This window comes from Cavia porcellus, unplaced genomic scaffold (assembly GCF_034190915.1).
Source record: "Cavia porcellus strain 051 isolate PalLab524CR breed Dunkin Hartley unplaced genomic scaffold, mCavPor4.1 scaffold_1, whole genome shotgun sequence".
Taxonomy (NCBI): Eukaryota; Metazoa; Chordata; class Mammalia; order Rodentia; family Caviidae; genus Cavia; species Cavia porcellus.
The window spans coordinates 9,120,079-9,146,028 of NW_026947484.1; the positions used below are offsets into that span (position 1 = coordinate 9,120,079).

A 25,950-nucleotide genomic window follows, 5' to 3' on the forward strand; every position below is an offset into this window, starting at 1 on the left:
AGTCACCTACAAAAGCTGTATATAACGCCAGACATTGGAACCATCCAGAATGAGAAGAACTACCTGGACCACCAGTAGTCAAACCTCAGAATGTCACAGTAAGTAAGCTGGCCGTCTTTACTCTGTGCTTTTTAGTAAGGTACACTAGTTAAGCAGTGACTGTCCCTGTGAATAATTTGTGAGTCTGTAACTTTTCTGATTAACAGCAGGTTTTTGCCTTGCTCACTGAGACTTGGTAGCTTTCATTGAATTCACTGGAAAAGTGAGGACTGTGGGATGAACATCAGAACTTCTTGTAGCTACTAGGGTATAAATGAGAGCCTTTAAAAAGTAATATAATTAAAATATTCTTAAAAACAGAAGACCTTGTAGAACTTGCAGTGTAATGTTTAAGGAGTGACTTTATTTATTTGAAGTGTATATTGACCATTAAGGACTACATTATAAATTAATTCTGCACAGATCTCAAAGTGCTTTTCATTGCTTAAGTTGCTTTTCAAAGGAGAATTTTTCTTACATTGCAGTACTGACTTTTTAATCCAGAACACATTTTTGAAGCACTCTTACTGAATTGTTTTTTGCCAGGGATTTAGCTCAGCAGTATAATCTCCTGTGTGATGAGCACGAGATTGTGAGTTCAATCCCTGGTACCAAAAAAAAAAGTTGGATTTTTTTTTTTAGAAGCTCCATAGTGTCATACATGAGAACTACTAGGTTAGCGGTACAGACTAGAGCTGTCAGAGGAATGAGTTCTTTATAACAGCAACCTAAAAAATAGGGATTAGAGGTCACCCCCTCCCGCTTTTGAGACTTCCTTGCATAACTCAGACTGACCTTGAACTCTGTAGCCCAGGGTGGTCTCTTAACTCTCAGGCCTCCTGCCTCAGCCTCTAGGTGCCATCACACCTGATGCTTGTGCCCCCTTGCTCCCCATGTGCTGCTGGGTTTTGAACTCTGAGCCCTTTGCATGCTGGGCAAGTACTCTACAGTCGAGCCACACACCCCAGGCCTAGAAACAGATGTGTAAAACACAGTATAGCGTTTTCTCTCCAGTAGATTTTCTTCAGCCACCACCCCCCTTGCCTTGCCTGGGATTGAACCAAGGCCTTCATTCTGAGCCACATCCCCAGAATTGTTTACTTCTTTTATCTTGAGAAAGAGTCTCTCTTAATTCCCTGGATCACCCACACTGGGCTCATTCTTACTGTGCAGTTTAGGATGGTCTTTGGCTCACTGTGTAGCCCAGGCTGATCTCAAACTTGCAATGGTCCTCCTGCCTCAAGTTTCTGAGTACTGAGTTCATAGGAGTGAACCACCACACCCAGCTACTGGGCTCATTCTTAAGATCCTCTTGACTCTGCCTCCTGGAGTGCTAGCATTAGAAGTGTGCACCACCATAAACTCTTATTGGAAGAATGAAACTTTTTTTTTTGGTACCAGGGATCGGACTCATGACTTCATGCCTGTTAGGCAGATGCTTATGCTGCTGAACTAAATGAATCCCTGGCCCAGCGTGAAGCATTTTTATTTGTACTTGGGAATCATACAACACGCTGATGTGTGCCCTATTCTTGTTATAACTATTACTTTAGTTTTGTTTTTGTTTTTTGAGACAGGATCTCACTATGTAGTCCAGGTTGGCCTCAATCTCACAGCAGTCTTCATGCTCAGCCCCTCAAATGAAATGCTGGTGTGACAGTCATTCACCACATTGCCCAGCTCTTGCTAAAAGTATCTAAATGAACTACTGTGGCTTTCTGTGCTTTCAGATTCTTTTTCTTTCTTTTATTTTATTTTTTCTTACTAGGAATCGAACTCCTGATCTTGTGCTTGCTAGGCAGGTGCTATGCTGCTGATCTGTGACTCAGCCTGCATTCATTTGTCTGTTGTTTTACTGTCCCACTCCAAAGCAGCATATCAGTGCTATTTATGCATGCCCTTGTGGTTTTTTTATTCATTCTTTGTCCTGGGTAGAGACAAGTCATATAAATATAAGGTTTAAAATGACAAGGAGTTCCTGAGTGGTCCTTCTTCATGTAAAACATGTATACCTGCTTGTGCATGGAATTAAAGTATCTCTTAGGACCTTTTGAATTAAACTATCGCTTAGGACCTTTCAGAGGCCTCTGCTGTACTCCTCACCCCTTTTAAACTTTGTTTACTTTTTTAAAGCTGAGCTTACAATTAGACAAGATGTTACTATTTCAAAATATTTATTTAGAACAACTAATTTAATACCTTTATTAATAGGTGATGCTGTCTTCAAAGGAACCAAATCAAAAAGATGATGGAGTTTTTAAGGCTCCTGCACCACCACTCAAAGTGATAAAAACTGTGACAATACTACTCACACCTACCAAGATATAGTTACTGCACTTAAGTGCAGAAAAGAAGACAAAGAAGTAAGCAGCCATGACCAGTTTATTGCCTGTGGATAGCCCTTTGTATGTAACATATAGCCCTGTAATGTGCAGAAATGCCAGTGCACTGGTAGCCAGAGCTGTGAGCCACAATTTTATCTTGTCCTACCACAGCCAATGTTTTAACAGTGTTTTAGTTGCCATCTAGTGAAGCATTGTATGTACAGTACTTTCACATAAAAGGCAGTGAACCTGACATTCATATATGCTAGATCCAAGTTACCAAGGGGTAGCCCTACTCTTTTCTTGGCAGCTGTATACTGTTGTTCAGCACGTGAAGCACTTAAAATGACGTTGTGGAATTTGGTGAGAACCAAGAGTTCACTGATGACATTGAGAACTTGTTAAGTGGCTTAAGGAGCACTCAGCCTCTGAACACATGTTGTCTTAGGTAAGCGCTTACATTTATGTTTTATAGCTATGTACATTCTGGGTCATTGACTTTTTTTCACCTAGACATAGAATGTGCAAAAAACAAATTTTTTTGATTTTGTAGCATATAGCAGTGATACTAAAATGTAAAGGACTGGATTCCATGCAATCAAGGGAAAGCAAAGTGATCTAGTCTTTTTTTTTTTTGGGGGGGGGGCATAGTATAGGCTTCAATTTTCAGTGGCCTAAAACAAAAAATATAATAGCAAAGAATGTTTTTTCATCTCAGAATTTCATATATCAAGTGATAAATCAGATTAACTATGTTGTTAATTCAATATGTCAAAATACAGATCATCTTTTGCATATTGCAGTGAGTTAAACATCTTTGTTCAGTTGAATTACAAGTCAGTTGAAAGTGTTCAGTCTAATATCATCATAGGTTTCATGCATCAGAAGCATTGGGAAGGTCAGATGAGACGGTTAATGGCAGTGCTAATGTAAGGAACGTGCTGAAGACAGTCATTTATTTGTCAAAAAGGAGTAACCAGTCACATAATAGGCATTAATGTTTTTTTATATTTGGATTTCTCATAATGTTTAGGACTTTGGGGAGGGGAGACCAGGGATTGAACTCAGAGCCTCTTGCATGGCAGCCAAAAGGTCTGCTGTTTTGCAACAGTCTACCCAGGCTGACCTTCAGCTTGCCATCCTACTGCTGCAGCCTTTGGAGTAGTGCCAGGGATGATGCTATGCTTCTTGGAATTTTGTGGCTTTTGGTTTGGTAATATTGGGACTTGAAGGAGGGCTTTCCCATTGAGCTACATCCACAGCCCTTTCTAAGTTTGTATTTTGAAGCAGAGTCTCACTAAGTTTCCCAGACTGGGCTTGAACTTGGTGGCCTTCTTCCTCCCAGAGTGTCGGATTATCCATGTGCGTCACCCTGCCAGCCCTGCTCACGGTTTTTATGTTGTGATCCGCACCTCCATATCATTGCTCGTTTTGGTATTGCTCAAACTTAAAACCAATGTACTAGTCACCTCAGCTTTCCTGAACAGTCGTGTTCTTCCCCTAGTGTTAGTATCCTGGGTACCAAGTGTGCCATGCCTAGTTTCCGAATGCACCTACGAGCACATGGAATGGTTGCAATGGTCTTCAAAACCTTGGATGATTCCCAGCACCACCAGGTATTTTATGTTTTTGAGTTTGAGAATCTTTAGTGAAAAATCTTAAGTCTACTTGGCCACCAGAAAATACCCTCACTGAATACTTATGTGAATGTATCCAAATTATAGGTTGAGTTCATTTTATTTGCTCAATACCTTGTCATCTTCAAAATAGCTGCCCATATCATCAGACATGATTGAATCTAACAAAACAAAATAAAATAAACCCAAACCAAACCAAACAATGAAAACAATACAGGACTGCAACACAAGGTAATAGGAAATTAACAGTGGCTGCCACCTTCCTTTTTTAGACATCTCCTCCCCTTTCACCTTCACAATACCTGTCGGTATATTTTGGATCCCACTGACTCGTTCAGTTTTCCATACTAGGGTGATAACATATGTTCACGATTGTGAGTCCAAACTGGTTCACTCATGAGCACGATCTCCGGTTGCATTTGTTTACCTACAGGAACCTCGAGGTTATCGTTCTTTATAGCTGAAACTATAGCTTGGTAGTTTACATTGTATAAAAATAGCATGTCTTTCTTATCTGCTCAGTGGTTGAGGGGTTAGCTGCTCCTGCATTTTGCTGGGTCTCTGTCCCATGGAGCATTGTCTTGTCTCCTCTGACCTTCAGTCCATGAATTTTCTTTGTAGTCAGATGTGTTTCTTGTAGACAGCATATTGACGAATCCTGTCTCCCAATCCACTCTGCTCATGTTTCTTTGTATTGGTAAGTTGAGGCCGTCTATATTAGTGTTATGGCCGACACATACTGACTCATCTCCAACATGCTCTGCTTCTGCCCTTGGTCCCCCATGTTTCTCCTCTGCTCAGTTGCCTGCCCTGCTTGGTGACTCCCCTCTGCTACTGTCCCTGGAACCATGGTCATCTTTATCTTCCTCTAGAATGTCCTTCAGCACTCTCTGTAGGGTTGGTTTGGTGTTCTGTATCATGAAATATCTTATCTCTACATTAATTCTGAAAGCTGTAGGTTTCACTTAATGACATTTGAGTATTTTCTTACGAAGTTTTTTAAAAGCCTCTTAGTTTGTCCATTTGTGCTATTAAATTTTCATTCTTTTATCATAGCTAATGTACCATGCTGGATCTTTAATTTTGTAAGCATGGTGTCTTCTATATAAAACAATCTTGTTTGATATTAATGATTTGAACTCCTTAAACTTTTTGGCCAATATTGAAACTGGAAGATAATCATATTGATCACATTGAGAATAAAATAAATTCTGCATTTATATTGCCTTTGACACTTTCTGTTAATAATTAGCTTTATCACTGTCAGAAGCTAGAAAAAGTAGTGTTACTTGCATTAGCCATTATCACAGTGGTATTTTGAGGTGGCTTTAAGTATGTTTATTCAAGGAAACTAGGTTCCAAATGCAGAGTGGATGGTAGAGGATTAGTCTCATACCAAGTCTGTTGAAAAGAGCAGTTCTCCCAAGTTTGAGTTTGAGAGCATAACTTTTTACCAGGGTGCGGCAAGATGGCCACAAGGAGAAGGACATACAGGTGTAGTCAGTTGGCTTTGTTATGCAGTGAGAGCAAACAGACATTACTGTGCTTCCTTGGCTCAGGGTTCCCTGTAGCCTTGACTGTGGCACCCTCACTTCTGAAAATAGTTTGCAATATAATCATTTAACCAGTCACTTGATTAAATTTCCAAACTTTTTCTCCTGTGAGAGCTTCAGAGTTTAAGTCGTTGGATTATTTTGTTTTGTACATTAAAATCAATACAGAATATCTTCAGTCTTGTTTGTTGGACATTACCCATTGGGAGCGTGTTGGGGACTTGCAGGGTAGCAGAGTCCATGGCATTTTGCTCAGTTCCATGAAAGGGCATGGGAGTGGCAAGTGTCTGGCTGGTCCTTGGGAGCTGCAGAGAGTCTCTAGATGTGGTGTTTATGCCGTGTGCTCATGGGGGAGTGCTCCTTCCCTGGGCTGTTGAGGGGTGGTGACCCAGCGATAGCGATGGGCAAGGTCTGTGCACGCTCCTATGGGTGCATTTTCTTTCTTCTGCTGGCACCTGAATCCATGGATATTGGAGGTTGTTTTGACATTGATCTAAACTAGATCACCTTTAGCTTTTGTAGGTTGCAGAACCTGTTATGAACAGTATGCTAGTTACTGAACTCGGTGAATTTTGGGAGCATATTTCATTAACAGTTGATGGGAAAATACTGAGTAACCAGATTTGGTTATTTTAAAGAAATTACCCCAAATACATTTATTTCATTATCTTAGGTTTATATAACTGTCAGATATGTGTATGTGTATTCTCTTGGGGGAAATTTGTGCTAATTGTTTGTTGCAGATTTTGAAGCATTTATGTTACTGACTTTGAACTGAAAAATGGTTTCTATGTCATAAATAGCTATCTGACAATTAATGTTCTAACTATAGCTCCAAATTGTCAAAGGAATATGTAATTTGGCTTCTATTCTTTCAGTTTTGAACATTCACATAAGGAAGGTGGATGAAAGGAAAATTTCTAAGAAATGGTGCTTTATTTTTTTAGTAGTCGTGTTTCCCTAGAATATTTAGAGAGGCCACTGAATCAAGCATTTACTGAATCAAGCATGTAAATCAAAGATTATATGACCAGCAACCTGAGTTTTACATGTTTTAACTTGTAAGCACATGCCAGCTTCGTCAGTGCTGGTCTTGTTTCCTGATTGTCAGAACTTACTTACACAAACCCTTTTTTCTCTTCCTGGCCCTCTAAGAACCTGTCCCTCTGTTCAGCTGCCCTCATGTACATACTGAGTCGAGATCGCTTCAACATGGATCTTGACAGAGCTAGCCAAGATCTCATGATCCAACTCCTGAAGCTAGAACAGCATGCTTCATCAGCTAAGCTGCTGAATGAGAAGGATATGAACAAAATCAAGGAGAAAATCTGGAGACTATGTGAAACTGTACACAATAAGCATCTTGATCTAGAAAACATAACGGTGAGTTCTAGCCTGCCTTCCACTGGTGACTGTCACCGTGGCTGTGTAGCTTGGGAGAAATCCTTTAGCCTCCTAGCCTTGGTTTACAGCTTGGCAGGTTTTTCTGAGGTACACAGAGTTCTTCCCAGTCCTCATCTCAGTCCAGGAAGTTTATATTTGTAATCCTGTGGAAAAGTTATTGGAATTTGAATAAATTATTTCCAGTATACCACTTGTAGTGCAACTTTATTCTAGCAAGAACAAAGACACTAAGCCATAATTACAATTTTGGGGAGCCAAAGGGTTCTAAGTCCAGCTTGGTTGAAGATTCATTGGAACAAAGGCCATGACCCTGAGCCCAACCCAGGTTTTATTAACTCTCAAGGGGAGAGGCTGGTAGGTGAGTGACAGAGTGGTGAGAAATTCAGGAACCCTGTGAACTGGGCTAGGTAGGAAGCCTGAGATCACCTCTGCAGCACTGGGAGAGAATAATCTGCATAACACAACTGAGGGAAGTGCCTAATGTTTTGGGGTAGGTCTGATCTCCATCCCAGTTGATAGCTGTGAGGTGGTGGCTCTTCATTCCATCTGGCTGAGCCATGTTTTTTGGGAGGCACCAGGCACTGTCACCTAGCTTCAGAGATTACACTTCCTCAGCCAGCCCGGCTTACATTGCTTAAAGCCGGCTGATGGGATAAAGGATTGGCCTGGTTGGCTCTGCACCTATCAGTGTATGGAGACTGGGCCAGGTCTAGTCGAAGTGGAGCTGCTTGCTCATCTTCCAGGGAGTTCTGTTTAGGCCTTGTTCCGTTCCCTTCCTGAAATCTCTGACCTGGTTCAAACCAGACAGCACAACAGCCAGTTTAAGAGTGTTTTTTGTCCTTCCTCAGTTTGTTTTAAATTGTGCAACACATACATCATAAATTGTTTCATTCAAGGAAAACTAAGTATGAATTTTGTTCTTATATGAATTTCTCCCTTGAAATGTATTAGTATTGTTAAATGTGCTAAGGCAAGGTAATTCTTAGGTATAATATAGTATTATCATATACTTAAATAACTGAGAGCGAACACAATTGCATAGTAGTCTGGTTTTTTTGTTTTGTTTTGTTTTTAATGTTTTTTTTTTTTTTTTTTTTTTTTGGTATTGGGGATTGAACTCATGACCTTGTGCTTGCCAGGCAGGTACTTAGCCACTGAGCTAAACCCTTGGCCACAAATAATCTTTTTACCATTTCTAATGGTGTCTGTCTGTCTGTCTGTCTGTCTGTTTGGCTGGCTTTTTTTCCCTTCTTGTACCATTGATCGAACTCACAACCTTGCACTTCCCAGGCAGGCACTTACGCCGCTGAGCTAAACCCCTGGCCATCCTGCCCCCCATTTTTTTAGGCAGGATCTCACTATGCAGTTCAGGGAAGCCTTGAATTCACTATGTATGTAGCCCAAGCTGGCCTGGAACTCAGCAATCTTCTTGCCTCACCCTTTCCCGAGTGCTGGGATTACAGGCATGCACCACCACACCCAGCACATAATAGTATTCTGAGCAATGATATATTTCAAATAAAGTGCTTATAGGCTATATTTTAAAGCAGCTAATCATAAATACTGAAGATTACATAAAATGTCTTTTTGTGCCAATAGAAATAGACATTAAAGTTTCTTTTTAACATAAAAACACAAAGGCATTTTCGCTGTATTTATACTGAATTATTATGTCCCTTCTTCCTAACTGTGGTGCCTTTGTGGGCATCTGCAGCACTGTGGTGGCCTGGCTCATACACCAGGGCCAAGTTAAATTTTTCATTAAATTCCTCTCCACGGGGCTTAGAATGAGACATGGACACAGTGAATTTGTATTTGTAGTATTGTAGTCTAATTTTCTACTGGTCACCTTGAACAACAATTTAAAATACAATATTGCACAATATTCTGGATCCCTGTTTTAAAATTGTGATACTAGTAAGATCTGTTGTTGATGTTTCTAAATATATTAATTTACATTCTGTTCCAAATATAATATAGGCCAGCATGTAAATTTGCATCTTTTGAAGGGCAGAAGCTTTGGATAGAAAACCAGGTCTCTTCAGGCTTTGCTAATTAAAGCATTTCTTCTGTTATGCAAAAGTTCCTTTATTACATCAAGAACCGATTACTGTTTGTTGGAAGTGTCTGTATGCAGTAGGAAATGAACTAAGAGAGAACATAAAGTTAACCTGGTTTTAAAATTGCTTTCCCCTTTTGTGCTCCCTCTAGCAGGGACCCTGGAGTATTAGTACGTAATGTAGTTAAAAATAGTATGACTTTTGTCATAATAGCCATTTAAAGAATGTCCACACTGCTCACCCTGCAGCCCAAATTTTAAGACTAGTCATTCTATACCACCTAATCAAGCAAAGGATTTGTATTTTAGAGTAGATGGAAAACAGGAACCTGACCAGCAAATAAGGAACAGGACACTCAGAGAAACATGCAGGACCACCAACCACTGGGTGACTATTATGTACTATTTAGCGGTGTAAAGCGGTAATCTTGGATCTTGAACACTCAGGGCAACTGGGACCCCATGCTTTGTTCCTAGGAGTGTTAATTTGTTCCATTTTTCCTGGCGAATCAACTCACTACAGTAAACACAGCCCCACACTTAAACCTTAAAAGCATTTTGTCCACATTGACTATATTGATAAACGTTAGCTCATTTTCACTTACGAGTGCTCACGGTTCTATTAAAACAATACAAAACAAAACAAAACTGGGGCTGGGGCTTTAGCTCAGTGGCGGAAGCACCTGCCTGACAAGCATCAGGTTGTGAGTTCAATCCTTAGTACCCAAAAACAAAAAAAACCCGTTAGTAATATGAAATAGATGTTTGTAAAGAACAACAGCCTCTAAAATTGTTGCTTCAGAATTATCACTAAGAGTCAGCATTCACAAATGGCATGTGTGCCTCTGATTTCTTGACTGGGCTTTTGGCGATGGAGACACTGTTGTCCCTTTCTTCTAAACTAGCATGAAACTGGTTTAAAGAAGAACTGCAGATTTTGGGTGGTCTGGATCACAACATAGATAAAGGTATGGAAATGGGTGCACACGTATGGGTATGTGTTGTGTTTACATACTTACAGCACAGAGAAAATACTCTGTGCAAAAGAATTTTTTCAGTTTGTAAAGGTCCCCTTTTAGTAGCATCCTACAAATCTCTTGACTTTTGAAGTAGAAGCTATCGATACTGTGACCTTGGGAGTTTATGGGAACACAGTACCATACATTTCACAATGACCCAGTATTAAACATAGAACAAATTACATTTGTGGAGATTCCAGCACACGCCTAGCATGCTGACCAGTGACTTTGAAGGGTCTCTAAGGGTTGAGTCCTGAGCTTGAAGCTGTAACTGACATCTGTTTCTTTTCACCTAGTCAAAGAGTGTGTGGATCATTTAAGTAGAGATGAGGATAAAGAAAAACTGGTAGCCCCGTTATGGGGAGCAGAGAGATGTTTATGAGTTCTGGAAGGTGTAAGTATAGATAACTATTTGGGGACAGTTATTTGATCCCCCCCACCCTTTATCCTGGTGCTGGTTTGGACTCAGTGCCGTGTGTGCACCAGCAAGGCCTCTACCACCGAAATGGATTTCTCCCAGCCCCTGAGTCATGCAGTTTTGTGATTATTGCATGTAGTCACCACATATTTTATATTTGGCTTGTTGGAAGTCTGCTTTTTTTCACCCGCAGTAAAGTTTTATGCATTTCTTGAGCAGTTTAGCGGTGTAAAGTGGTTATCTTGGATGTTGAACACACAGGGCAACTGACACCCCATGCTTTGTTCCTAGGAGTGCTTTAAATGAACATTTTGGCTGGGTATAGTGGCATGCACCTGTAGTTCCAGCACTTGGGAAGAAGAGGCAGAAAGATCCCCATGCATTTGAGGCCTGCCTGGCTACCTAGTGAGTTCAAGGCCAGCCTGAACTATGTAGTGAGACCCTGCCTCAAAAAATAAAAAATAGCCAGGCGTGGTGATACACACTGTAATCCCACCCCTGGGTGGCTGAGGCCAGAGGACCCCTGTGAGTTTGAGGCCAGCATGGATTACATAGCATGACTCTATCTCAAAAATTTTTTAAAATAAATAAACGTTTATTATTTTAATAATATGTATTGCTCCAAATGATATGTTACATGCAAGTTTATTGATAAAGCTTGTGTGCCACTTTATTACTCTACATAATGTGGAATGCTACTTATCTGCATTAACTTTTTTGCGTGAAACAGTAGTTCACCAAAATCAGAGATGGGGTTTGTGTCTGGTGTGTTGGGGATTGATGGAACCCAAAGCTTCAAAATTAGAAGGTTGTTTGTTTCTGTCTTTCTTTCATTTTTTGAGACAGTGTCTCACTTTGTAGTTCAAGGTGGTCTTGAACTTGCAGCAATCCTCCTATCTCAAGCCTCCTGCAGGCTGGAATTACAGACATGCACCACCATCCCTACCAGAAACTGGGTTTTTTTTTGTTTGTTTGTTTGTTTTTGATTTTGTTTTTGTTCTTGGAACTGGGAATTGAACTCTTGATCTCGCACTTGCCAGGCAGGCACTTATGCCACTGAGCTAAATTCCCAATGAAAGTGGTTATTTTTAATAAGTATTTATTTAGCTTTTCTTTAAGTAATATTATAGTCACAATATATTGTCATTAGTATATTTTGTTTTTTGGCTTTTAGGCATAACTTTACCTATTTGGGTATGGGTTCAGGTTTCACCACCAGTAAGTTTCAGGATGGTAATTGTTGATTAGGTTGGATTAACTTGGTGCTTTAGAAAAATTGGCACGAGCTCCTAATATAGATGAAATTGTGTCTTCTGTCTTATAGGATACTTTGGATATATTAGATCACAGGTATTGAATCCACCTACAAATTTTAAAGTATTCATCTGTTTATAAGATGGGGATTTCTAACATTCAGAGTGCTTAGCAGTTCATTACAGTAAATGTGTAGTAAAGAATATATCATGAATGAGTAATTATGGCAGTGACTTCTTAAATTTATGATTAATTGGTGGCTCTGTTCTTTTCAATTTAGAACCTTTGAGTCAGGAACTGTTTCTTATATGACAAGGAACTTAGGTAGAGTATGATGCTAACGTGAATAAATAAGAGGTTTGAATTGCCATAATCATTTTGTGTTCCTCTTATTTAGGTAACGGTGCATAATCCAGAGAATCAGAGCTACTTGATAGCGTATAAAGATTCACAACTCATTATTTCATCTGCTAAGTAAGTCTTCAAAATCTTACTTCATAAAAGAAATAAAGTCTCTGTTAAGATCTGTAAATGCTTTGTATATCATAGAGCAGAAGAAGTTGGGCATATAAATTCTAGAGTCAGAACCCCTGGGTATGGGTTCTCTAGCATCATAGACAAGCCACTTATTTGCTGCAAGTTTATTACAAGGTGGGTAATGATTGATTCTGCCCGCCTTGGGCAGTGCTTACAACGAAATGAGTTTATAGATCCGTTAACATGTAGTATACAGACAGATACATTTTGGGATACATGTGTGAATAATACTTGCATATATAGAGCAGATTTTGAAGGGTTTAAAGTATTTTCTGCATGTTATGTGTATTGAAAAGTTAACCTGTAAGGCCCGGAAGGGTATGCACACAGCATGTAGTAAACCATTACTCCTTTTCGTTGTGGTGGTTGGTGCTCTTCTTCTGTACTCTATTTCTGCCTGTTTTCCTAGCTCCAAGTAACTTCTGGTTTGAGCCTTCCCTGCCCTGGGCTTATCACAATCAGGCTAATGCTGTCACCTGGGTATGTGGGCATCTCCCATCCCGCTCTCTCTCCTCTCAACTTCAGCGTCCTGATAGCGCTGGCCTGGTTTTTTTCTTTGTCCTAGCAGTTCTCTGCCCTTTTGCTTAGCCAACATGGTACCACAGGGAGTTAACTTTCTCCAGGTCACCCCTTTGGAAAAAAGAATCTGAAACCCAGCCTCTGTGATTCCTTGTTGTCTTTGGATAGGTCCTCTTTCTTTCTCAAGGGAGGGCCTAATGCCATCAGACTTGAGTTTACCTGTCTTTTTACCTTACATTTTGGAGAATTTCAAACTTAGCAGAAGTAGGCAGAGTAGTGTAATAAACCTTCTGTATGCATTGCTTAGCTTGAATTATTGCCAGTCATGGCCCGACTTGTTTTTATCTGTGACCTTATCCTTTTTCCCTCCTACAGTCACTTAAATAAGTCCAAATGTCACAACACCTCCATCTCCTTTTTAGTCTTGCTTTTGTAGATTTGTAGCACACTGAGTACCCTTGCACATGCGTTTCCTTTGTTTCTTACCAGGTGTTAGACTCCCTTACCAAGGACTATTCTGATGGTAAATCTGTTGCTGATCCTGTGTCTGTAAATTGTTTATTTTTTATTAATATATAAAACTGTATATATTGTATTTTATTTTAAAAGGCCTCTTTTGGCCAGGCATAGTGGTACATGCCTATAATTTCAGCACTCAGGAGGCTGAGGTCGAAGGATTGCAATGTGTTCAAGACTAGTCTGGGCTATGTAGTGAGTTCAGAGCCAACCTGGACTACATGGTGAGGCCCTGTCTCAAAACAAAACAAAACAAAACAAGAGGACCTCTTTCACACACGTCCTAACTTCTGACAAGTTCCTTGAGAACAGGAGTGTTAAGTGTGACAGGTCAGTTTTCACTGTGGTTAGGACACTTATACCAAATGTCTTAGAAGTGGCAGAAGGGGTCAGAATTAACATGTGGAAGAGCATTCGTGGGGCATGGTGCGGTTTTCAGTGGAACCATGACAGGTGCAGCCGTGGACTTCATGAGGTTGGTGAGTGTTACTGCTGCTCCCTCAAGACAGTCAAGTTCTTGGTAGTAACAGGATAAATCTGTTAACACCCCAAACATCAGGAGAATGAATTGTTTAAGTTAGACATCATGAGAAGCACCTTCCTGACCAAAGTTGTAAGTTATTCAGGAACACCATATCAGATTTCTGAAGCGTGTTTTAGAATATAGCCAAATGGGAGAGGATCAGTCCTCATAGGTTTACTTTTAGAGGTTTATGTGGTATGTGATGCATGAAGAGTGAACTGCCCGGCTCAGCCTGCTCGACCTCTGGTTACTAGAGCAGTGATGGCGAAGCTTTCAGTGATACAAACTGCCCACTGTGGTATGGGTGCCATGGGTTTGCCCCACTGCACTAGAAGAAACATTACTCAGGCATGAGCCTGGGTTCAGGCCCCAGTGCAAACAGTAGTAGTAATAATGAGCAGCCTTGATAGTTAAAGAGAGCCTTCTCAGCTGGACGCATGGCACACCCCTGTAATTCCCCCACTTTAAGAATAGGGGGCAGGACGATCACAAGTAGGCCAGTGTGGGCACCTTAGTAAAACCTTGTCTCAGTGAAAGAGGAAGGGGCTGGAGGTGGAGTCCGGTATACAGCCCCCCTGGGTTCTGTCCCCAGTACTGCTTTAAAAAGCACAAAGCCTTCAGAAGTAACTTAGGATTCTGTCTTCTTTGTTGCTTTTTGGTAAACTCTGAAGAAATTTTGGATGTAGGTCATAACCCTTGTACAGCTGCCAAGAGACATGTCACTTTACCCTCAGGTTTAAAAATAATGATTCACTCTAATGCATATCAGATTTTTCTCATGGCTTGGAGAGCTCTGGAAGACGTGGGAAAAGTGACATAGGCAGTACAGATACAAATTTCTGCCAGCAGTATTTGTTCTGTTACTGTGACTGAACCTGGGCCTCAGCACTGAGTGACACACCCAGCTTTTTTTGGTTTACATTTTGAGGCAGAGTCTCACACTAAGTTTAGGTTGCCCAGGCTGGGCTCAGACTGGGGACCTTGCTCCCTCAGTCCTGCAGAGTGCTAAGATGACAGATGTGTGCCACCAAGTATACCTGCTGCGAGGGCTTTTGGATTTTGAAGCAGGGTCTCAGTATGTTGCCCAGTCTGGCCTTGATGCCCTGATGAAGGGGTCTTCTGCTTCAGCCCTCCTCAAGTTGGAACCACGCTTGCCACCATGGTCAGCGTGTGATTTTTTTTAAAAGTTTTATATTTTAAAGAGAATAAAACCTAACAAAACAGAATAAAGCTAATCAGTACAAAACAAAGTGGTACCTACAGAACTTTAAAACAGGATAATAGGAGGGCAACAATTGCTCCCATAATATCACTTGTTACCTTTATAGTCGCTGTCTGTACCAACAGACATAGGAAAATCAAACAAAACAGAACATGAAACAAAACAGTGAATCGGAACAAAATTAAACAGTGAGGACAGTATTGGATTTCAAAAATAAGAAGGAAATGCCCCATAGTTGGTCTACTGCATACTGTTACCCTCATAATACCATGCGCTCCGACTGCTGGCCTTAGGCCTGCAGCATCAGTCAAATGGTACAAACGTTTAGTTGTTTTTGTATCTCAGTTGCTAGTAACTCAGCCTGTCCCTGAGCCAGCTGGTGGCTCACCGGGTAGGGGGTGGGAGTGGGGTGGTTCTTGATTCTCATCTCCCACACTGCTGGGCTCACGGGAGTGGCAGACTGGCTTATCTCTTCCTGAGCCCTGCATGGCCTGCATGGCTTACAGGAAGGGCAAGTTGGCTTCTTGTTGTACTCCTCCCACATGTGGTAAGTTTTTCATTTTGACTTTCCTTGGAGAAGTTTTGTTCATTTACCAACTTTTTCCAAAGTAAAGTAACATTTAACTTCTAGTGTGGAACAGAGACATATTTGGTGAGTTATTTAACAGTTAAAACAACTTTCAGAATAGAAGCATAGAGTCTGACTAGAGTCTGACGGCTCACGAGCCCAGGAAGCAGAGTGTGTTGTAGGACTTCAGCAGAGCATGTCTGTGTCCCCTAGAGTGCTGCAGCACTGTGAAGAGCTCACCCAGCAGTACAATCTCAATGAGAGCAGCGTCTGGGTGGCCGACAGCAGGCCTTTGCCTCCCCAGACCATGAGCAGCCATGTGGGCAAGGCGGTGGAGGACCGCATGCGGGCCATTTTTGGGGTGCTGCTCAACCTCACCAAAGTCAAAGGTGCATCCATGTTCCCATGGAGATGGACCCCCGCGTGTCTCCTCTCAGTGGCATGCTTTTTAAGATTTCCGTAAGGTATTGTCTTCCTCCTGTAGGCCCATGCCGCTTGTAGGATTCCATCCTTTTAGACCCAGTCTAATGGGTGGCCTGGCTGTGTCACCGGTGTATTTCAGTAAAGCAGTGGGTGTGCAGCTGCAAGTTCCTGACTGTGTTGATGAGTCTGGTGTTGTCACCGGGAAAACCAACACTCTTCCACCCGTCCTTTCTCATTGCAGAATGGGGCAGCACCAAGACAGGGGAACAGGTCGGCCTCATTGGCACAGAGCTGTGTTTGCAGGTCCCGATGTACCTACCTCAGGAGCAGAGAGTTGACATTCGGGTGCTGGTGAGCCGGGCGGGCAGCTGGGGAAGTGTTTGATCTGGTCAGATGGTAAACGTGTCATTTCAGTTTGGGGTGAAGAACCAGACTTCAATGTATTTTGAATTGTTTTAAAAATTTCCTTATGAACACACTGCTTGTTTTTTTTTCCTTTTCTTACCTCTTTAAAAAAGAAAAAGTATAAAAATTCAAAATGGTGATTAAAACCCATGAGAATTAGTGTTTTAGAAAACCATTATCTTCCATACTGTACTGATGATGTGACCATTTTGCTGATGGAAAAGTGCTTTTCAGATTTTTAACTTTCACTAATTCCATACATTTTTGATTTTGAAGTGCTCATCTGTGATAATGCTCTTCCAACTGCCTTGTAGGGCTTGGGCCTGCTGATAAATCTGGTGGAGTACAGTGCTTGGAACTGGCACTGCCTGGTCAACATGAAGATGTCCTGTTCCTTTGATTCTTCCTTCTACCTCGGAGAGGGGGACAGAGACCTAAGGGCTCCCTGGCAGGTTCATGCTGTGCAAGCCCTCCTGCAGGTGAGCAGCAGTCAGGACAGGCTCGTTGCTGAGCCTGTCTTCCTCCCCACCTGTCACACCCACCTGCTGTGTTTCCCTTTTTTGTTGTTAGAACTCCTAAGGAGTGTTCTCTAGATATGAGTGGGAGGAGTGTCTTTTAGAGCTGACCAAATCTTAAATATTGATAGTTCCTAGTATGAAACTAATTTTAAGCATAGTCTTAACCAATTAAAAATTGGATTACATTTTCTCTTTCAGTCAGTAAGAAGTACACTGATTGAAGGGCACCTTTCCTTTGTTCTTTGGGCTTTTTCAACTGTGTTCACTCCTTGGCAAAGCAGGATTAGACCAGTGATAAGATTGGGCATCTGGCCCCGTCCTGTCCTGTCATTGGCACTGGCATTTGCCCACAGGTCCAATCTGTGTATAAAATGCTGTTAGGCCCTGTGGCCCACAGAAGAGCTGGGAGCCCTGCATTACCTGTTTCTTGGCGAGTTCCAGAAAGTGGCAGAGCATCAGAGTGACCGAGCTTAGGGACTCCTGGATGGAGACACTCTTGTTTAGTGCTGAGTAGAATTCCCTTGTATGATGGCAGCATTCTGGCGCCTCCCAGTCTTGTTCAAGTGGAAATGAGGTAGACAAAGCCCCCGAGTGCCCAGCCCTTTGTGAGGAAGTGGCCGCCACCTCAGCGTACCCCATGGGAAGGGCCAGTTTGCAGATGCTGCCCCCACGCCAGCTGGTAGGCACTTCCCCTCGTGTGGGCGTTTCCAGCCCAGGGTTCCTCATCCACAAGACACCCTGCACTGTGGGAGCCACTTGTCTCAGGCTGCCGTCCTCTGTCATGACTGGCTTTATGCCACCTGTTAGGGTGTGTTGTTTTGGAATCAGCCTGTGTAAAGCTTTTGATTTTAGATTTTAGTGCCTTTCAGGTGATGAGTTTTGCTGCTGCGCTTTTAGAAAATTACTACCTTATACTCCAGTATCAAGAAACGCTCCTAATTCAAACGTGCAAAGCGATGGGAAGTGTTAGTGCTGAAATCGATGTCTTTCACACTGCCAACACTGTTGTTGTTCCGGTTATTTTAAAATTAAGTAGTTCTGACTGTAACCTAAACTTCTCTTCACTGCTTTTTAAAAGTAATTAATTAATCGATCTAAAAATCAGAAATAATTCACCCCCATGTTTTAAAAATCACATTGAGGAAGGTTTAAAATGCCTGACTCCATTTTCTAAAGTTATCACTTGTAGTAGTTCTGCGTCCTGAGAAATTAGTGTCCCTGGGTCATATGGCAGCACAAACGTAAATGGTTCTGTGTGAGTGGGACTATACAGAGACTCACGGTGCTGCTCTTCAACTTGTTGATGAGGTGTGACATCAGTTTGTAAAGGGCAGAGAGCAGCTTTTCCTGGCATAATGGCAGACCGAGTTCCTGTCTCATGCCTGTCTGTGTTGCGGAAACACTGAGTGAGCTTGTTCTGGTCACTTCTCCTCTTCCATCTCCTGAGCGGTTTCTGGCAGCACAGGGTTATCTCAGGCTTCGTAATCACTGCAGGGCCACTTAGTAGTTTTATTAACTTGTCCTCTACTGATAAAGGTTTTATTTTATGTGGTTCTTTTTTATTTTACTACAGAAATTACAGGATAAACACTCTTAAGTCTTAGACTGTATTTTTCCAAAGTAGGGAGAGGGAGCGGTAGTTTCCTGATTTAGGAGTTGACATGTTCTGAGTATGTACACTGAAAATTGGTACTCGGCCCTTCACCAAATTCCATGTTTCCTCTTCTTTTAGGGAAGCTTATACTTCTCCCCTAGAAATATGCCCAAACCAAGTCTTTATTTCCTCAGCTGCTTAACATTCAGCAGTGCCTTTCCCCCTTTTTTCTTGGTACTGGGGATGGAACTCAGGACCTCACACTCGCCAGTCAGGCACCTGTGCCCCTGAGCTACACCCTCAGCCCCATTCTTTTCCTTTTATTGAGACAGTGTCTCACTACACAGTTTAGGCTGGTTTGAACTCACTTTGTCAGCCAGGCTGGCCTCAAAGTCAGCGATCCTCCTACCTCACCCTCCTCAGTGCTAGGATTACAGCCATGCAATATCACACCTGGCCCAGTGTTACAATTTTTAAAGTAACTATCATTTCAGAAGTTTCCTAGATACCTTTTGCGTATGGCATTTAATAGCATTTTGAAAAGGTCCCGAAAAATAGTAGACTTTATTTTTTTTGAGACAAGGTCTCACCATGTAGGCCATTCTGACCTTGAACTGAGAGAAATCCTCATACCTCAGCCTCCCAGTTGCGAGGATTATGGACATTTGCCACCACCCTGGTTCATTTGTTGACCGGTTTAAAGCTAATAATGCTTACATTTAAGAAAGCTACCCACAAACTGATTCTTTCTTGAGTTAGGAGTCCATCATTCTCTGATCATACATTTTGATCTTAGCACTTCTTAGATTCTTACTAGGAAACCCAGAGAGTTTCTCTTGATAACTGTGCATACATGTCCCTGAATATTTATTGCATAGGAAAACTAGGGAAATCACACTAGCTATTAGAGCAGTGAGTTTAATTATACCTCATCTAAGATTCTGCAGAACTCCTCTGTGCACATGAAGACTGGACAGTAGCTGGCCCCGTGGTGTGGCAGAGAATGAATGTTACCAACCCCCTCTACTACCTGTTGGGAACCCAGGGTCCCCCCAACCCCCGAGATTCTTGGACCCATTTTGAGAGCTGCTGTCTCACTTTCTCTAGGGAATCATCTTATGCGAGCCACCTGTGAAATGCCTACAGCCCTCTTCTCTGCACAGAGCACATCTTTGTGGATTGCTGGGTGGGGGGTTTTCATGCTGTTCCCCTTAGCAGCCTCTGCTCTTTCCCAGGTCAGTCAGTGAGGGTGTAGATGCTGCGTTGGGACAGGACAGGAAGGGAACGGAACACACCGGAATCCTGGTTCCCCTTTGTGCCCTGTGTTGGACCTTCTGCTTTTCACTCTGTTCTTCACTGATTGTTTATCTTTAAATTCCCTCTAAAGAAGCAACCGTGCATTTCCCAATCTGTTTAGTTTTATTCTGAGTTCTTCTTTCCAGCATGCCTAAGTTGGTGTGTTGGTTGGTTTTCTTAAATTGCTGTTCCGTTGGGTTTTATGGTTATTTTTAATTGAATCTCATTAAGGAAGGAAAATTACGGAGATGCCTTTCTTGACACAGCACCTATGTCATCTGGGTTTGGTGAGGATGGGGCACATCTTGAGCACATCTTTCTGCCCAAGTAGCCTGAGCTGGGGACAGCGTGGGGTCATTGCTGGACGTGGAGCCTGGCCTTTGGATATGCTAGGCAGGTGCTCTGCTGCCCCAAACCTATTTTATTTCAAGGATAAAAAAAAGAAAAAAATACCACAACAAAATTTCAGAACACATCAACTGGGGCAGCAGTGGCACACACATGGCACAGCACAGTACAAGACACCTGTGTGCAGTGTCTGAACAGTACTAGCCAGCTCTTCCTCGTCAGCGAGCACAGAGAACTCCGTAGCTTAACTGGCTTAGTGATTTTTATGTACATATACATATGCTTTTTGTTCTTTCAGCTTCTCACACTAGGAAAATCTTATATTTACTTGTGTGTCTGTCTTATTTCACTAATGAGTATGCTCTCAAGGTGCATCCATTTAGCTTTGAAAGTCTCCAGCCTATGCTTATGGTTGGGTGGTACTCCATTGTATAAAAATACCATTTCTATTCATTTCTCTCATTGATGGGCACTGGGGTTGTTTCCAGGGTCTAGCTATTACTAACTGTGCTGCTGTGTACAGGAGTACACATGGATGTCTGTGCTGTGATGTTTTTAATTCTTTTGGGAAGACACCCAGAAGGGGAGTAGCTGCGTTTTTGAGGAATTTCCACACTGATCTCCATGGTGCCCAGCCTCTTATGTAAAGCGAAATACTAGGTGTATGTGTGTTGGTAATGGCTTTTCCATGCTTTTCAAAATTAATTTTGTCAGCTATTCCTTGAGCAAGAGCGAGCAGCCCAGTTGGAAGAAAGCAAAACAGGTAAGTTGATCAAAGACGCACCCACCCCTGAGCACGATAAGGTCAGAGAGTGGCAGGAGACCAGCGGGGAGATACAGTGGGTGTTGATGGAAAACGCCGTTGGCAAGGAGGAGAAGCACAAGAAGGAGGAGGACGGCCAGGAGCTGGACCTCAACAAGGGTGTGTGCATCTTGGGGCTATGCTGGGTCAGGGTGCACTGGGTTAGGGTTTCTTGTTTGTACATTCAGTCTGGGTCAGGGTAGAGCTGGGGCCGCAGCTCAGTCCAGGGAAGCCTGTGCTATGGGACTGGCAGCTGCTCCCAGGGGAAAGTGAGGAAAGAGCTGAGTTAGCCCCTCTGGTCCCATCTGCCCTGCCTTCCTGCTGTAAGGAATCCTGCTGGACAGCATGAGCACAGGTTTGCAGCTTTGGTTTATTTACTGAGGTTTTTTTAACATGTGCTCAAAGATGCTGGAAGTCACAATGGCAGTCTTCAGCGTGAGTGCCCGGAGGCCAGCACCACAGAGTCCTAGGCAGGGGCTCCTGGGGAGTGCACTCTGCTCTGGCATTGGTGCTTGTGATCCCATTTGTGGGGAGTCTGCAGGATGGCGCGGTCCCTGCGCTGTGGGGTCTAGGAAGTGTGGCCAGCTCCTCCAGCTTCGAGGCCACTGGCTGCTCAGAGCAGATGCCATTTAGCTATGGTGTTGGGAGCAATTTCTGTGCCTAAGAAACACAGCTGCAGTGTTCATGTTCCTTTTTTACGGTCATATTTGTGGTTGTTTAGCAGTCTTTAAAAAATTAAGAATTGAGTTATAATTCATGTAGTATAAAATTTCCTTATTAAAGCCAATAATGCAGAAGTTTTTAGTCACAATTTTATGGTGACAGAATCCTACACCCACCAATGTCACCTAAAGCCAGATACCTATCATCAGCCCTAAGATGCCACTTAGTGCTTAGTAGCCAAGCCTCATGTTCTCTCCCTTCCTGGGCACATGGAGTGTGGCCCGGTGCTGGCCAGGCTCAGTCCTGTGGTCAGGGCCGTGCTCCGTGTGTGTATGTGTGTGTGTGTGTGTGTGTGTGTGTGTGTGTGTGTGTGTGTGAGACACGGTTCCCTTGCACCATATGCCCATGCGTCAAGACTCTTCCTGTCCGCATGCACCCTTCCTTGTGTGCCAGAACACTTGCTGTGCTCCCGTCCTGGGGGAGCGAGGTGGCACCATGTACATGACCTCCTCTGGAGACACTGATCCCATATCTCCTGCATGTGTAGAAAGGAGAATGGCCACGGGATGCCCGGCTGCTGCGTTTTCCAGTCCCACTCAGGTGGGGTCCGCCTTCTCTGAGTCCTCCAAATCACTGTTTTGTAAAATGCTTTGAGTCATCTTGGTGGATGGGAGTGTAGTGCGTGACTCCGTTTGGCTTGCACGCCTGGTGAGCAGGGCCAGGCAGGCCCCCGTGCTCCGGTGTGTCACCTGTTGAAGTGATTGTCTCTCTCTCTCTCTCTCTCTCTCTCTCTCTCTCTGTCAGCTGACCCCGCGCATGCACGACCTGCCCTGCTGTGCCTGGTTTCCGCTCCTGACCACATGCTCAGCCTGCAGCTCTGCAGCACGCTGGCAAGCACGTGGAGGACTGCATGGTGGCCTCCTACATGTCACTGCTCCTCAGGTGCCCCTGCCAGGAAAGCCCCATAAGTACGGTCCCCAGGCCCTGTGTGCCTCTCCACTCCCTCACACATCCAGTCTGTAGTTTCTCCTCCTGTGCCCATGGTGTTGTGGCCCAGCTTTTGATGATGGGGCTGTTGATACTCTTGTATCCCTTCCCTATGGAAGAAAAAACAGTAGGAAAATGTTTAACGCTTAGGGTGTCTCCTTTTTTATTTTTGGTATGAGGAATCAGACTCAGAACCTTGCATGCCCAGACGGGCACTGAGCCTCAGAGCTATATGCTGGGCCCAGCAGTTTTCTTTAGATTGCCAGGTTCTCTTACTGTCAACACCTTGGACACCCTGACTTACTTTCGGATCCAAGTTTCCCACGTAACTGTGACGTGCACAGGTGACCGCTGTGGCTGTGTTAGAACTGATGCACCTCTCAGGGTCAGGCTGCTGGGGGCACAGCAAGCAGAGCTGCTGAGGGCCCTTTAAATATGAGAGCAGGTGTACTGCAGGGCACAGGGTTCCATGAAAAGGGAGGCAGTAGGCGACAGGTAGGGGCTTCCCCAGGTGCAACCCAAGGCAGTGTCCCAGGGCCCACAAAGGCGCTCCCACTTGATGAGTGTCCTTTCAGTCACTTCATCTGGACAGCCCAACTCCCTGGGCCATCTGTGTACCTGCAAGCAGTGGCTTGGTTCAGTGGGCACGGGGGACAGGGGGTGCCAAGGCCAGCTCCGGGCAGGGCACCGTCTCATGGGCCCTGGCAACTGATCGAGCTCTTTGGTGCACTCTGCAGATAAATGTCACTACAGTGCGGGAGTACCTACCGGAAGGAGACTTCTCCATAATGACAGAGATCCTGAAGAAGTTCCTGAGCTTCATGAATCTTACTATAAGTAGCTCCTCTTGGCAGGTGGGTATGCGGTGTAGTCAGTGCTCCAACAGGAGAGCTGCTCCCATGCTGTAGGGACAGGAGGACAAGGGAGTCTCGGAATGCTGCACTTTCTTCAGGGTTGAAGGCCAGGTGCCCTGTTGCAAAAGGCATGATCCACCTCCCGAGGGCTGGGGGTCACAGGGTCAATGTAGCAGTTTCTGTGCAGGTGGCCTGGACGCTCTGATTGAACATTAACTATTAACTGTGCTTCCTCCCCTCCCCCTCGGTGTGCTGTCGGGACGACAGGCCAGAAGTCTATCTCTAGTGATCGAGTATTTGGAACACTGCTAGCTGCTTTACCTTTGCTTCAGGTGCTTGGGGATGCAGGAGCTACCATTAGGCAGAGGAACGTCACCAGGTGTCCTTGAAGAGCCATCAGGAGCACTGGCAGGACCGAATGGCCGCCTGATTTCTTCCCATACTCCGTGTCTGCTCAGTGACAGTTTCCATGTCAGCCTGCAGCTGGCAGAGGCTCTGGAAGCTTGGTCTGCACAGTGCCACCGTGACTTCCTTCACTCCAGCAGGTTCAAGGGGAGCTCATGCTGTGCTTCTGCTAGTGCGACTGCTGTGTGGAGCCGATGGCACCACAGCAGGGCAGCAGCACCAGCAGGGCCCGGGGTTCTGAGCACCAGGCAGCAGCTTAGTTCCTTCTTCAGGCTCATTGGCTTTTGCTTTTTGTTGAATGATTCCAATTGTAAATAAAGCATTTAATAATTTTGTGAATTTTTTGGTTGTGTTCCCTGGACTACTGTCTATATTTAAAATTAGATGGAATCCAAAGACACAAGGGATTGATAGTGTATTTTTTTATTCTTGATTAGGTTTGGGTATTGAACTATTTTTCTCTCTTGAGACCATGAATCCATTGAATATGGATTCAATGCCATACTGCAGCGTATCGTAGCTGTAGGTGCAGGAAACAGGCAGCAGTGAGACGGATGTCCAGGAAGCCCATGTGCCCCATTGATGAAAGGCTTCGCAAACAGAGGAGCCCGGGATAGTTTCTGCGAGATGCTAGGGAGGCTCTTGGGACGGTGTGAGGTTTAGAGGGGCATCTCTAGAGGTATTTTATGATGCTCAGTTCAGTAACCATAAGGAAGCTAAACACCAATGTGGGACTCACGTTTCCAGGTGACGTGCATGTTCTTCTGCAGTGACAGGATCAATTGCATAAATGAAAAACCTTAAAATTGCTGAGTTAGAGAAGACCTTTTTTTATTCATACAACACTTGTTTGGAAAACAGTTGTGGAGCACACAGAACACATCCAGTGAACTTGATTTCACAGCATTGAGAGTTTTCTTGTGTTGTTCCGACCACTGGTTTCCTTTTTCTTTTAACCAATCAAGCTGGAGGATGGGCTTTCCAAAGCCCATCATTCATCCTTCATTCATCCTTCTGATGACCTTTTGGATTTGTAAAACTTGAAGCCATAAAATATTAGTTTGGTGTGTACTGGGGAAAATAGCTCAAAGTCTAGTTTTTGCCCACTTAGACTTGGTTCTATTTCCGTGTATAGTGACAAACTGGGGCTCTTGTACCAGTGCCAGCTGCACTGTTTTTAATGCAGTGGCTGCCTTCTATTGTCTTCCTATTTTTGATAATGCAGATTGTTGGGAACTCTCCAAGGAAATAGCTGATCGCAGGCTAATCATTTTCTTCCTCCTCTGCCCTCTGAACACTCCTGGCACCTTTAGGGACACAGTGCACAGTGTAGCGTGGAAGATAAAGTGGGTTTGCCCTGAGCAGAAAAACTGACCTAGCTTCTCAGCATACTGGGAGCTGGCATCTATAGGCTGCATTAGTTAGATATATTTGGTTTAATTATTTTTCAGCACGTTGGTATTTATTAGTCTTTGGATGTAGGGGGCAGAACAGATTTTGGTCAGGCTGACTGGTGGCAGGCAGTGAGGAATGTTACAGAACATTTGGATGCGATCAACCAGGGCGAACTACAGTTTTCTGTTACACTGGTAATCATTTGAAAACTGATTTCCCTCAGTGTTTTAACAGTTTAAGTTTAAGTAGTAACTAATTGTCAAACACTAATAGAGATGCAGATTTGGGGATGTGGCTGGGGGTGAGGGAGACCCCCCACCACCACTAATTACAGTGCATCCCTGTGTTTAACTCTCAGAGAACTCTGCATTGTAGGATACTTGAGGCTGACTTGCAAATTAACCCAAGTTTCTAAGTAAGCTTTTGCCATTGTAAATATTTCTGTAAATACTACCAGTTGGAAATTAGAACAGTAGAGTACTTTTCGGAATCCAATCCTATTTTTATTTTATATGGTATTTCTCAGCTGTGATCTTTGGAGCAATAGCCAACAGCAAGACAAATGTTTATACCAGTTTCATGAACTATGTGTTTGGGTTTTTGTAAATAATTTTAACTCAAATAAATTTGCTAATTTCAATACACATGTTGTCTGTAACTTAAGTCTT

The 25,950-nt window shown here is 43.4% G+C and overlaps 1 pseudogene; it reads left to right on the forward strand.

Moving 5' to 3' along the window:
- LOC100728918 (wings apart-like protein homolog) lies at nt 1-24,115 on the forward strand (annotated as a pseudogene).
- Nucleotides 24,116-25,950: the final 1,835 nt, after the last annotated feature.